Source organism: Urocitellus parryii, chromosome 10 (genome assembly GCF_045843805.1).
Source record: "Urocitellus parryii isolate mUroPar1 chromosome 10, mUroPar1.hap1, whole genome shotgun sequence".
Classification (NCBI taxonomy): Eukaryota; Metazoa; Chordata; class Mammalia; order Rodentia; family Sciuridae; genus Urocitellus; species Urocitellus parryii.
Genome location: NC_135540.1, coordinates 75,530,379 through 75,544,406, shown reverse-complemented (window position 1 = coordinate 75,544,406; position 14,028 = coordinate 75,530,379). Strand labels below are relative to the sequence as shown.

Sequence of the window (14,028 nt, the reverse complement as noted above, 5' to 3'; positions counted from 1 at the left end):
TGAATGTATATTTTCTTCTCTGTATTCCCATTCCATGTTAATCCATGAAGATGGATAACAGGAAAGAGGGGAACCAAACTGTTTTTGAGTGGGAGTTATTTATTTGGGGGGGGGAAAAGAAGCAGGTTGAATAAGTGAGGCAGGAAATGTGGTAGTGAGTAAATCAGGGGATTCTGTAAGAAGTAAAAGCTTACACCATACTCCCAGCTTCAGGAGTGGGTAAGACCCTGGAAGGCTCTGCCTTTAGAATAGAAGCTGGGATGCAGCACTAGGGAGTACTCTCTTGTCCCAATGGTGATGCCATATGTATGTGAGCTAGGACAATGTGCCTCTCAGTTCTCAATTTTGAACTCATGGATTGATTTCATCAAGTATTTACTGCGTATCTATTCTGTGTTGGACACTATAGAAAACACAGTGGCTAGGGTCTCAGGAATTAACAAATAAAGGTATTTTTCAAGCCTGCTTATAATTTATAATTTAGGGGGGGCAGCAAATATTAAGCCAATGATAATATACTATGTAATTATAGAGTTGTAGTGGGTGGTAAGAAGGAAAACTATAGGATGTTGTTTAATAACAATAGAGGACTAACCAGGCATAGGGTGGGCTTCTCTGAGGAAATGAGGCTTGGACTAAGATTGGAAGGGTGTAGTAGAGTGAACTGAGAGCAGAAGGACGGAGAAGTGCATTACTGATTAAAGCAAGGAAGGGAAACAGTTTGAAGAGGGAGGCAGCCTTGTGCCCTTAAAGACCGGTTAAAGACTGGGAAATTCAGAGCCTCCAATGGGGGTGGATATGGTTAGAGTGGCAGGGAGCAGCTTCATGAGCCACAGAGCTTTACCTACCTGGGGACAAGCACTGAGGTTTTTTGTGTGGATGTTAGAGTCTGTCAGAATAAGCATACCATGAGTGATTTTGAAGATATTAAAATGATGATTTGATCTAATGGGGCATTAACTTTATTTTTCTAACAAGTAAGTATATTTTAAAAAATTGTCAATGGTAAGGCAATATCAATAAAGAGGTTCTCTTAAAGATTTGTGAATAAAAATCACATCTCAAGGACCTCTTGAAATCTAGGTTCAGGCTTATTAACTTCCAAAAATAATTTCTAATTTCTTTTTAAAAAAGATGGACCTATAATAGTTTCAGTAGTAAGACAAAAAAAAATTCATATGTGTTGTTGTTTACTGGTAAAGCTGTCCATTTCATGAGTATCCAAACCTTCTATGTCTCTGTTCCTATATAGTAAAGTGCCTGGCTTGAAAGAGCAGTCACCAGGAGTAACAAAATTGCAGCCTGAGGCAGGAGAGGCAGTGCAATCAAATGTTCCAATAAACTACTTCCACTTTTTGACTTCACTTTAATTCAACCTAGTGTCATGACTGGATGGGATCTGTTTTGCCTCTAGATTCAATGACAAAATGTTGCTAAAGTTATAAGAAGGGAGAGAGAAAAATATAAAATCAAAATACAAAATAAGTACATATATATTTCAATATGTTGAGTGTGTTATATATAATTTATATTTCTATATAAACACTATGTTAAATATTTATGAGTAAATGCAATAAAGAAAGAATATATCCATTCATCTATTTTTTAAATATTTATTTATTTATTAGTTATTGGCGGACACAACATCTTTGTTTGTATGTGGTGCTGGAGGATCGAACCCGGGCCGCACGCATGCCAGGTGAGCGCGCTACTGCTTGAGCCACATCCCCAGCCCTCCATTCATCTATTGAAGGGCATCTAGGTTGGTTCCACAGTCTAGCTATTGTGAATTGTGCCGCTATAATCATTGATGTGGCCGTATCCCTATAGTGCGCTCTTTTAAGGTCCTCAGGGAATAGTCCGAGAAGGGCTATAGCTGGGTCAAATGGTGGATCCATTCCCAGCTTTCCCAGGAATCTCCATACTGCTTTCCAAATTGGCCTCACCATTTTGCAGTCCCACCAGCAGTGTACAAGTGTACCCTTTTCCCCACATCCTCGCCAACACTTATTGTTGTTTGACTTCATAATGGCTGCCAATCTTACTGGAGTGAGATGGTATCTTAGGGTGGTTTTGATTTGCATTTCTCTGATTGCTAATGATGGTGAGCATTTTTTCATGTACTTGTTGATTGATTGTATGTCCTCCTCTGAGAAATGTCTGTTCAGGTCCTTGGCCCATTTGTTGATTGGATTATTTGTTATCTTATTATTTAATTTTTTGAGTTCTTTGTACATTCTGGATATTAGGGCTCTATCTGATGTGTGGGGGGTAAAAATTTGTTCCCAGGATGTAGGCTCTCTATTTACCTCTTTTATTGTTTCTCTTGCTGAGAAAAAACTTTTTAGTTTAAGTAAGTCCCATTTGTTTATTCTTGTTGTTAACTCTTGGGCTATGGGAGTCCTATTAAGGAATTTGGAGCCGGACCCCACAATGGCATCTATATACAATGGAGTATTATGCAGCACTAAGAAATGACAAAATCATAGAATTTGCAGGGAAATGGATGGCATTAGAGCAGATTATGCTAAGTGAAGCTAGCCAAGCCCTAAAAAACAAATGCCAAATGTCTCCTTTGATATAAAGAGAGCAACTAAGAACAAAACAGGAAGGAAGAGCATGAGGAAAAGACTAACTGTAAACAAAGACGAATGGGGGGAGAGAAAGGGAGAGAGAAGGGAAAGGATATGCAAATGGTAGGAGACCTTCAATGATATACAAAAGTATAAGAGGTTATGATGGGCAGGGGGAGGGGGGAAAAAGAGAGAGAATTGAACAACAGCAGAGGAGGCAGAGAGGGAAGGTGGGAGGGGAGGGGAGGGGGGGATAGTAGGGGTTAGGAAAGGTAGCAGATTAAGACAGTCACTAATATGCCATTATGTAAAAATGTGACTATGTAACAGATGTGATTCTGCTATCTGTATTTGGGGTAGAAATGGGAGTTCAAAACCCAATAGAGTCAAATGTATGAAAGAAGATTTATCAAGAGCTCTGTAATGTTTGGAACAATCAATAAAAATAAATAAAGAAAGAAAGAAAGAAAGAATATAATAAAGAAAAAAAGGAACATATTTAACAGGAAATCTGTTTTAGAATTTCTTTGACGATTTATTCATTCCATTCACTTTCCTGGAACACACTGTTTTTATGTTAACGTCCTGAATTCCTTCCTCTATTATTTCGCTTCTGAAGAAGGGAAACATTTTGGTGTTGAGAACATTCGAACACTAGGTGGCAAGCTTGCAAAGTTAGACTGTGCGGCCCGGAGAAAATTGTGAAGGATGGAAGGCAGCAGAATCATTCTTCCTCTACCAGCAACGTTCTTAACACCAAAGCTGCAGTGATGTTCCAAGAATTAAAACATTGGAGCTATGAATCAAAGTAAGAGAGATGGAGTGGGATGATTATTTTATTCCTTGCCTGAAATAATCCTTTGCCTTAGCTTTTTAATATTATAGTATATATGGCCACAGGTAATTACACCGAAATGAAAATGACATAGAAATAATAAAGAATGATCGTATGTATTTTCTGTCTTATTTTTCCCCCCAATTAACAAAGGCTATTCAAGTTTTGTTTAAAGACTTAAAATTTTATGACTTTTTGGGGGGACTTCATTAAACCTAGTTCTTTGTAGAAATAGAGACTTCTGCATTTTTTTCAGCTTTCTCATTTTGGCTTTGTACTTTCCTACTGAATGGAAGGAAACAATTACTTTTGGACGGACTCCAACATGCTTTGCCTCTTCTGATTCATGTCCTGTGGCTCACGTTGGGTCACTCTGCCGTGGCTGCTAATAGGCTACCTAGAGCAATGGGAGACTGGGGTTTCTCTGAAAAAATCTCTTTGTAGGTTTACTCTATGAGATGACAATCTTCCACATCTAACTCTCCAGCCTGATATCTCTGATTAAAAAGCCACTTCTTTGATTCATTGATATTTACTTTACTACATACAACTAATTAACTAGATACCAATGTTTTGTGTTACTAGCCTAATGCACCTTCAATGACATGTTATTTTGCCTCAGAGATATTTATCTAGTCTTTGCCAAAGTGAAGTGAAGTGACTAATTGTTTCAAAAGTCTATGTATAATGGGGAATAAAAATTGTTACCTGGTTAACAACAACAACACCTCTCCACACTCTAGGCCCTCTCTGTGATCCAACCAGTAGATTCTGTAATTAATCCCATTTGAGGCACTTGAACAGGACATCGCACAGATAGGTTCCTTTGGTAGGACTTCAAAACTACTCGGTAATGTAAAATCACTACATAGACTCAAGATTCTTTCACTCACCTGGTAACAAAATTTGCTCAGAAGTTAGGAAAAATAATCATACACTTTATATCCAGTGATAGAAAAGAGAAAGAGAGAGAAGAGAGAGAGCCTCTAAAATGCTGGTTAAAGAAGCTACCAGATGAGGAGGAGCTCTGTAACATATGCTTTCTTGATCAACACATGGGAATTGTTTACCCCTCATATTGTACTTGGACTTTGCTTTTGAAACCTGTTTCCTTGTGTTCACTACTGTTTTCAACCTTGAAGACCTCCGTGAAGCTTCCCATGATTGATCTAATTTAGTTTTCTCATGGGTCATCTTTTGATCCTTTTGGAATCTGTCATTCATTCACTACATAGTTCCTGAACACCTATGGTGAGCACTGCCTCAGGATACCTGGTGGTGTGGGGGGGGAATAGATGAACAACAAGAGACCTTTTTTTACCTCCCTTGAGCTTAGCTTATATCTCTATCTGGTCCCTGTCAACACATTTCCTTACCATGCTCAAGTTTTCAACTTTATAACACTCTCTGTGTAGTCTAACTTTTAATACCCTGCCAGATATGTGATCTTAAGAATATTCTCTGCACTTCCTGGAAACTCGTCACACTGTTTATAAATCTATGCACAATAGGCTTTTACTAATCTGAATGGGAATAAAAGATCTGAAAACAATCCCTCCTTGCTCATCCTGTAACCCTACTCTTCCTTCCCTAATAAATATACTTATACACGCTGATAAATCCAAATGCCACCATAATTACAAGTATAAAACCACATAGACAAAACCTTGTAACACTTAAGCTTCATAATTAGAAACGGGAATTTTTCATTCTGGTTACCATGCACAGAACACAGTATAATCAATCCCTTGATTTAACTGAATAGAATGAATTTCCAATGCATTCACATAGGAAGTTATTAAAGATATTGTGGACTTATCGGCAACGAGCACAATAAGAGGACCTAAGAATTACCTTCAAATTAAGAAAATAATAATGTCATCTCTACCAGGCTCCAGGGAGAACATAAATTAAAATGAAGACATGCAACAGCACTGCCCGGATGAACTCTGCCCCAAAATATCTTGCTTAAGCAACCTGCTCCACCCCTGAGTTCACCAAAACACAGAAAAGCTAACCCCAAAGTTTAAGCAGCTCTAAACTAAACTAAACTAAATGCCATTTGGAAGAGTCTGCTTCTGTTCAAACTTATTTATTACTTATCTGTCAAAACTGGTACATTTTTTTTTGGCAGTGAAACTTGCATCTTGTTCAAATGTCTCAATTTAGTGAACACTTACATAAGTATCACCACTAAATTATGTACAAAATCAAAAGATTGTTTCACCTCCAGGCCAACTCCTGGAATACATTGAGTTTGTGCTCATTCCAATTCAATTCTCCTGGTTTAAAAGTGCTGATGGCAGAGAACTACACAGCTATCTTTTTGTAGACCGAATCATGTTTCTTCCACATCCAAATGTGGAAGCCCTAACTACTAATGTAAAGGTGTTTAGAGACAGAGGCCTTTGGGGGTGGGGGGGAATTAGGTTCTGACAAGGTCATGATAGTGGGGTCCTTGACTGACAGAATTAGTGTCCTTATAAAAAGCGACACTATGAGTTTTCTTTCTCCCTATCCCTTCATGCCCACACTGCAGAAAAATCACATGAGGAGCCAGCAAGAAGGCAGCCACCCACAAGTCAATAAGAGAGCCTTCACCAGCCCCTAACCATAATGTAACCCCTATCTTAGTTTTAAACTTCCAGAAGTGTGAAAAAATAAATCTTTGTTTTTTAAGCCATCCAGTCTATGGTATTTTGTTATAGTAGTCAGGACTGACTGATACAATCCATGAATCTACATTTGGTGAGCTTTCCTAGAAAACTGTTCATAGTACTATTACAGTAGTATTAAGTAATGAAATATTAGCAGAAAAACAAAAACATGCTGTCAGTTAAATACAGATTCATGGAAACAATGCTGAATAGAGATATAGTGATTGTCAACCTTGGTTTGCACACTGGTATCATCTGGAAAGCATTTCAAAATATTGAGGACTGAGATAGCTAAAGCAAATCTGACTGATATAACCTGAACATGAGATTTTACTCTTGTATGCAACCCATGTTAAGAACACTGATATAGAACAAGCATTTGGAGAAGAACTTCTTCCAAGGAAAGGAGGGAGTTCAGTGGGCAATGGCTAGCAGTTAAATGTGGCCACAGGATCCTTCCACAGGAGCTTGTTTGTCACATACTCATTCCACAAAATTCCCTAATTCAAGAGGAAGTGGAAGTAACAATATTGGGAAAATGTTGTTCATGCTTAACAATAGTCACATTTGCTCTTTTCCTTCCCACTTCTAGAATTGTTTATGTGTATAGAATTACTGGGGTAGAACTTCTCCCTCACAAAGCCAATCATGTAAAACAAACATTTTGACCCTGTGAGCATGAGCATGTGAACACACACACACAAAATAGAGCTCCCTTTATACAAACAAAATGATCAAAGTAACAAAATACCTGAAAATATAGCCAGGTAATAGAGCCATAGAATGAGATGATTGTGAGCAGTTTGAGTTTGGTGCTTCTAAATAATAGACTCCTCAAATAGAAAGTAACTACACCCTCAAACTGGGTAATAAATCTTAGATTTTGGTTTACTCCTGACTTCTAATACTTCTCATGGGCAAGTCTATTTCATTGCCTCTTTGATGTCTCTCTGGTCTTCACCCTGCACCTCCTTAGCTTCTCCTCCTCTAGCCACCATTTTGTAGCTGTATTTCCCAAGCTCCTTTTCTGCTGGCCTCTAGGTGTTACTGTTTTCATGGCCGTCCCCAGGATAAATCCATAAGTACAATTATCTACAATGATGACAGTGTACACCTCAATGGCAAACCTTGCTACTGCATGTTTAGGTGTCCTAAACATTGAACTTCACATATACAAAGCTGACCAGGAGCCACAATACTCCCTGTTATGGTTCGGATATGAAGTATCCCACCCAAAGCTCCTGTGCTACTGCAGGAATTCTGAGGTGAAATGATTAGACTGTGAGAGTTATAACTTAATTAGCCCATCCTAGCTTGAATAGACAGACTAGGTGGCAACTGTAGGCAGGTGGAGCATGGCTGGATGAGATGGGTCACTGAAGTCTTGCTATGGAAAGGTGCATATTCCCTGTGGCCCCTTCCCTCAACTCTCCCTTTGCTTTCTGGCTGCAGTGAGGAGAGCAGCTTCCCTCTGTGACACTCTTTCCACAATGATGTGCTGCCTCAATTTGGACCCAATGCAATGGAGTCAGTCATCTAAGGACTGAGACTTCTGATACTGGGAGCCAAAATATAGTTTTTTCTCTTCTGAGTTGTTCTTGTCAGGTGTTTTGGTCACAGTGATGCAAAGCTGACTAACTTGCTCCGCTTGAAATAAAATGTTTCCTGCTTTAGCATTAATCTTCATATAAATAAGCAAGGTACATAGAAGTCAAACTAAATTTTCTTCTTGCAAAGACCCTTAATCTGTGATTAGTACTTCTCAGCCTAACATGTGCATTGGAATCACTTGGGAATTTAAAAAAAAAAAATCCTGATGACTAAAGAGTATGTATTCTGACAAAATACATTATGAATCCATAACCTCTTTAGCAGTCTTACCAACACTGCTTAGGTTCAACTTTATATCACTCACCTCCACTAATAATACCACAGCACCTTCTTGCCACAAGCCTGCCCTCCTACCCCTAACTTTCCTAGCACACACATATAGGAAGTAGTCAACAGTAGCAACTAAATAACAAATTACAAGTAAAATTTCTTACTGTGTAGCTTATGAATACCACAGCTGAATATAAATGGAAATTACTTAAGTGATATAGATAAATATAAATAACACAAAAATAAACACTTATTTTGTAGAGCAATTATCAGAGTTGTGAGTTTGAGTTAGTATGCTTGAAGGCATCGATTCATTTTCTAAGTAGCTATGTCCTAATTTGTCTAAGTAAATTGAAATTTAGCCTGAAGATTAAAAGTAAACTCTGACTTTTTCCCACTATCTTCCCAGCTATTTCCATGGGAGAGGAAAGGCTAGCAAAATCGAAGAATTTATACAGTTTGAAGTAGAATATGCAGAAGTTTCCTGAAAATAATATTATGTCATTATAACTCTATTAAGAACAGGCTACCTTGTACATACATATACACTCACAATAACAATGACAAAACATAATTTAAATGTTAAATATTCCAAATGTAAGACCTAAGACTCCGAATTTACTAGAAGAAAATAAAGGGATAAACTTCAAGGCATTGGACAAGAAACAATTTTCTGGATAGGACCCTGAAAACAAAGGAAACAAAAGCAAAAAATGACAAGTGGAATTATATCAAGCAAAAAAGCTTCTGCACAGCAAAGGCAATAATCAATATGATGAAGAGACAACCTTCACCACAGAATGAGAGCAACTATATGTCAACTACTCATATGACAGAGGGTTAGTTATAAAGAACTCAAAAACCTTTATAATGACAACAAAAAATGAGTAATTTAATTAATAATGGGCAAATTAATGGACATTTCTCAAAAGAAGAAATACAAGTGTCCATCAATTATGTGAAATAATGTTCAATATCACTCTCAGGGAAATTCAGATCAAAACTACAATGAGACATGATCTCATCCCGGCTAGAATGACTATTTTAAAAACAGCAACAACAACAAATGCTGGTGAGAATGTGGAGGAAAAAGAACTCTAACGCACCTTGGTGGGAATGTAAATTAATACAATCCTTGCAGAGAACATTATGGAGGTCCTTCAAAAAAACTAGGAATAGATCTCCCATATGACTCATCTATCCCACATCTGAGCACATACCTAAAGGAAACAAGACATGCATGTACATGTTTATCATGGCACTGTCCATTATAGCTAATGTAAGTGATCAGCCTATGTGTCCATCAACTGTTGGATGGATAAAGAAATGTGGTATATATACACAATGGGATATTATTCAACCAAAAAGAATGAAATTTGTATCATTTGTAGCAAAATAGATGGCTCTGGAGGACATTTGGTGGCAAAACATGCCAGAGATACAAAGTATCATATGTTCTTTTTTTTTGGGGGGGGAGTTACCAGGGATTGAACTCAGGGGCACTCAACCACTGAGCCACATCAGCAGCCCTGTTTTCTGTTTTATTAGAGACTGGGGTCACTGAGTTGCTTAACAACAAAAGCATTCTGGATCCAGGACAGGAATCACAGTGGAGTAATGTCTACATATTAACTCTTTCTTGGACTGCTTTATGGAACACTACTTCCTACCTTCAAAGTGAAACATATATTACAAGAAATGTAGGATTAATTTAAAAAGACTTATATCTTATTTTCAATTCAGATTACCTATTTTCAAGTGGAAACAAAGAAATCACTGAGATTAAGAGAGACAACCAGAAAACTCATTTACAGAAATTTTAAAGTTATACTTAAAAATAGCTCCTACTACTTAATGGATTACATGAGTATAATTTGAGAGAGAGTCTGAGACACTTTTTGTTTACTTCTCCCCCGCCCACCATGGGGAATATCTTTGAAAACAAGACAATTGGGAGAAATAATATATAATCTCTAAGCACACTATAATTATACAATTATCTAGTTAGATTAAATAAACTAGGAGGTTTCATACTTTGATTAATTGGAGTATGTTGCTTTTCCTAACATTTGACTCCTGATATGCAGACATGAGGATATTCTTTCATAGACAGTCTACATGACACTTTCAGTTTTCACGTCTCACACTGGTAAGCATATGTGCTGAAGACATCATCATGTAGGCCTTTCTTGTTTCAATAGCATACAGGATGAGGTGCTTTATGAGCTGTAATTCATACCGTCTTCGAAATGTTGGCAAAAGTTAATGAACTTGGCTTAGCCAAAAGAGAGAAATTGCAGCTATATTTAGTTGCTTTACAATTTTGTTTTGTCTGCCTTCATGTTTTTTCCTTCACTAAGCTGTACAGAAGATATTTCAGGATCAGCAAAGGAAATGTAACCCTGATAATATATTCAGCAATTTATCTTTTCTCTGAGAGATTTCAGATTATATAACCAAGTACTTCCCAGAGAAGCATTGTTGATGTCTGATGCAAGGAGGCATATTTGTTTCTGTTGATATTCTTATAATTCTATTAACAGTATACAAATCTATATACATACTTTAATATTTATTTTTAAAAATAAAATAGTGTCAAATATCACTAGTAATTACTCTAGCTAATAAAACTAAATAGCAACTAAAATTTCCCTTCTCCTTTCCTATCTATATTCTTATTAATGTGGCATTGCACACTCTTCCTTCCTTAATTATCACAGATTTGATGAATTGTAAGTACCTGATTCTGGAACAAATCACAAAGGATGCAAACATTCTTTTTTCAGGAAAGGTAGTTTCTTCCAATAAAGTCAATAATGTAGAAACAGCTTTGAACCTTATATGGGAGATGAATAAATAGAGGCCTAGTTTTACAATGTCAAATTGCTAACTTACAGAGTTGCAAGGAATTCAAAAAGATTTTCTGGTTTATATGGATGAGTTGAATTAGTATCAAAACAATAGAAGTCCTTACAAAACTTGTCTCTGGGTAGTTCAGCAGTCCTTCATTACAACACAGAAGTATTCTGAGCATATTATCTAGATGATACTATTCTAGTTTCTTAATATGTTTATATAATTGGATGTGGGGACAAAAAGCAAGGAAGTACTAGTTGTCCTTACGTTAAAATAATGTCATGCTCTCCATTGGATGGGATATTCTGTCTCCATATATACAGATGTTTATCCTGTTAGGGTTTTCTATTTAGATTTTTTTTTCTTTTGGTATTGGGGATTGAACCCAGGAGTGCTTAATCACAGAGCTACATCCACAGCCCTTTTTATTTTTTGTTTTGAGAGAGGGTCTCACTAGGTTGTTTATGGCTTTGCTAAGTTGTTGAGGCTGGCTTTGAACCTGCAATCCTCCTGCCTTAGCCTCCAGAGCCTGTTTGGATCATTTTTTAAGAGAGTTCAGAGTAAAGAAGAGTGATGAATCAGATTTACTTAAGAATAAACAAGATTCTTTTCTTGTTTTATTTATTATTTATTTTGTTTTGGTATTTATTGTTATTATTTGGTTACTATTCTTATCAGCCCAAATCTAGTTTTACTCTGGGAGTATAATACACCCATATTCATGAGAGTATTTCAGGAGTAGAAAACAAAAAAAGGTACTAATCATAATTTAGATCTGTGACTTTCACAGAATAGTGACTTTGCATATATTTTAGTCAGGAATTTTGCCTTAGTTGACAAAAATCTTACTGAAGTGATAAAAATGTTCTGAAACCGATTTATAGTAATGGTTGCCTCACTTGGTAAATTTATGGAAAATCTTTTAATTTTATCCTTGAAATAGGTGGATTACATGAAATATAAATTATGACTCAATAAATCTATTTCAAAAACATATCACTTTAAGGAATGCACTTTCTTGCAAAAATTCAAGCAGAATTTTAAAATTTTTGAAACAGAATAATTTCCAGTTTATAGAATTTAAATCTACAAAGATAAGCACATAAATACTCTATTATATGACATCAGAAATATCAGCATTCTTTCATTTGGCCAATATTCTTAAAATATAAAAAATATTCCGCTTGAATATCCTTTATCCATTTATTTTAAAAAATTGTTGAGTAACTATATTATGTCAGACATTGTTCTAGGTGATAGAGATAAAAAAGTTGATCAAGATTCACTAATTTCTTTACCTTATTTGGGTTCATATTGTAGTTCTGCAAGTTCTAGTAAGTTTTACCTTGTGACTTCAGAATATTAAATGAATACCTTCAATGACATCCTCATGGTTATGTAGATTCATATTCCCATTTCATTACAGGTATTTATCTCAATCTTAAACATATATTTTTACAATATTATTATTAATTTTTTAGAGATTCATAAACCATTTTCCTATCAGGATTATCAAGACAATCAGAAAATTAAACATTTTAACCATGTGCCTTTTTAAACAAGGGCATACAAATGACTTATCAGCACAAGGAAAGATAACTCAGCATCAGTAATCATTAGGGAAATGCATCCTAAAACTAACAGAAGATACCATTTCTCACTCATTAGATGGGTTAGGAAAAAACTTGAGCAACTGAGCACACCTGTAATTACAGCTATGGAGGAGGCTGAAACAGGAGGATTGCCAAATTCAAGGCCAGACTAGGCAACTTAGCAACAAGAGCCTGCCTCAAAAAATAAAACAAAAGAAAAACAAAAATAAATAAACAAACAAACAGAAAAACAGAAAGGAAAGAATTAGGACACTCACACATTGTCCCTGGAAATTGAAAGTATTTCAATCCCTTGGAAAATAATTCAACAGTTTCTCAAGTAGTTAACACAGATAAGACCCAGCAGTTTCACACTCAGTTATATACTCAAGGGAAATGAAAACACCCCAATACAACAATCTGTGTACATGAATGTTCACAAAAGCATTATACACAATAGGTCAACGTAGACATTATATAAATGTCTAGCAACTGATGCATGAATAAACAAAAATATAATAAACCTATTAAGTGAAATACCAATAAAAAGAAACAAACTACTATGCTATCTGTTATGATATGGACAAATCTCAAAAATAATATGCTAAGTGAAAGGAGCTGGATGCAACAGAATATTGAATAACTCCAATTAAATGAAAGGTCCAAAAAAGAGAAAATCTACAGAGACATATATTAGATTGATTTTTTTTTTGGAAGAAAAAGGGGCAGGAGGAAACAATAAACGTGCACAGCGGATCTTACTGAGGTGATAAAAATGTTCTGAAACCGATTTATGGTAATGGTTGCCTCAGTTGGTAAATTTATGGAAAATCTTTTAATTTTACCCTTGAAATAGGTGGATTACATGAAATATAAATTATGACTCAATAAATCTATTTCAAAAACATATCACTTTAAGGAATGCACTTTCTTGCAAAAATTTACAATCTGAATTACAAAACATAAAAACACACACTTTCAGAAGATAAAAGTTTATAGGTGTCCTATTTCTTTTAGTGGAAATTGCCATGGAGATTTCAAAACAGAATGAAGACTTCCTGGATTAAAAATAGTGAATACTGAAGAGTTATGGTTAAGATCTAGTTTCTATCTCATGCAGATTTGAGAATGGGATCCTTATATAAAATGTCAAACTAAATTACCATTGCTATCATCATGATCACACTTATAATAGTGATAAATAGATATATACAATAATGGCAATAAAACTGAGTATCAGAGCCAGTACTGTAGTTATTCACATTGTACCATTTACCACAGGTGTTTTGTTCCATTTTGATTTATATTTAAGTGAATGAATACAGCAACCCTGTGGGGGTTATATTCATTTTATATAAGAAAAGCGGAGTTTTGAGGAGTAAGTAACTAGTCTCAGGTCATCAACATAGATGATAAATAGTGAACATAGAAATTAATCCCAAACCTACCAATCACCAAAGTCTGAGCATAACTTCTACAGTGTCCTTTTGAATAAGTAAACAAACACCAACTGATAGGTACACCAAATACTGAGAAATGTCATGACAAACTAGGAATTTCTATTCATAACTCTGCTGGGTATCAGTGGAAATGAGCTCAAATTCAGAAAAGATAAACTGGGAGGAACACAAAGC

At 35.8% G+C, this 14,028-nt stretch overlaps 1 protein-coding gene across 7 annotated transcripts in view; it reads right to left on the bottom strand.

Annotated features, from left to right (window-relative positions):
• Arhgap24 (Rho GTPase activating protein 24) overlaps positions 1-14,028 on the bottom strand; it is a 721,844-nt gene that overhangs the window by 29,074 nt on the left and 678,742 nt on the right. The window lies entirely within an intron of this gene.